The sequence below is a fragment of the Nannobrachium achirus genome, assembly GCF_963921795.1.
Source record: "Nannobrachium achirus genome assembly, chromosome: 7".
NCBI classification, from domain to species: domain Eukaryota; kingdom Metazoa; phylum Chordata; class Actinopteri; order Myctophiformes; family Myctophidae; genus Nannobrachium; species Nannobrachium achirus.
The window spans coordinates 18,527,002-18,528,538 of record NC_137816.1 but is presented as its reverse complement, the minus strand read 5'-3'; positions in this window follow the sequence as shown (position 1 = coordinate 18,528,538).

Here is a 1,537-nt window from a genome sequence, read left to right as displayed (position 1 = left end):
TCTATGGGTTTGTCGCTCTGACATCATGCTCTGACATCACTGTGGCGCGACGGTCGCAACTATCAAATAAAGGCTTAAATATGGCTGGCAGGGGAACCACTCTTAACAGAATGGGTTTGCTGCTCTGACATCACGCTCTGGCTTCACTGTGATGGCACACTAACATAGTCCCTTTTATGCCCATATGGAGTTCCATGATCAATATTAAGCCCATATCTAACAGGACTTCATGTGGGAATGCCCATATATGGTGGCCACATCGGCCACATACCATACTAACAGAATCCATATATGGCCAAGACAGCCCATATCTGTGTGGCTGGTTCTACAGACAGGGATCTCCATGTATGGGCATAAAAGGGTATGATGTCAGATGTCATAGACATCATAGGACTTTCACATAATGAATAACTGAGTAAGCATGTTTGGGCTCTCACAGCATATCTCCATATACAGTACATGGATCTCCATATATGGGTACCTGGTCCGATATACATCACTGGCAAGATGGCAAAGAATTGGCCTTTAGTGCGAGGTCACATGTTGATTCAGTGCTCCCTTACAAAGTTTGTTCTACAGTATGTAAAGCATTCCACACAGGCATTTTACCATATCAATTACACTTCAAGGGTATTATCCCTTACTCACACAATACAACTCGTAGCAACATTGCAGGAAGTGACATTATTATAGGCTACTCAAGTTTCCTCAACAGTGTGTATGTAGACAGTAACAGTAAAGATTTAGTAGACTACCAGCTTATTACCACCAAGTCAAACCAAAGACTATAAAAATGCTACCCAGTGCATCCCTGCTTGGCATTTGCATCAAGGGTTGGTTGGGGGTTAGTCCCATAGTCCCATAGTCCCATGTCCATAGGCAGGGTGTACTTGTTGCGACCGTCTGGTCGCAAGTTACTAAGAAAACCTCCACCGGCTGTCTGTCAGTCCCTCCGTCTGTCACGTCACGCCACGTCACACTTTTGGCCCTACTCTTATCTCCGGCACCGTTATCCCCATCCATGCCAAACTTTGCACACACACTCCTTGGCTGGCAAACTACAACCTCTGCCCCTGATTTCTCACATTCCCCTCTTCTAGCGCGTACCATGAGGTTGCTAAGTTCAATTTGTGTATACATGCGACCTGACCGTCGCTTATCTCCCGAATAGGGAGTCTTACTGGTACATAAAAGTTGCCTTCTACGCAACAGGAGAAAGGCTCCTGACCTCAGGAAACGTTGGTTTCCAAAGAGAATTGCTTGCTTACTTTGTGAGCGAAGGATTTAATTATTTATTTTTAACGTAATTGCGACCGTAGGTCGCAGTTTAGTATCAAAACCTCCACCGGCCGTCCGTCGGTCGGTCGGTCACACGTCACACGTCACACCTTTGCCCTGCTCATATCTCCGCATCAGTATGACATCACACCACATGTGTACACAAACCTTTGTGTACGTTGCTGTGGCAACAGTCTGTTGTTGCTGGTCTGTTAGTGTACGTTAGCAACCCTAGCAACCAACTGTTTACCATAGCAAC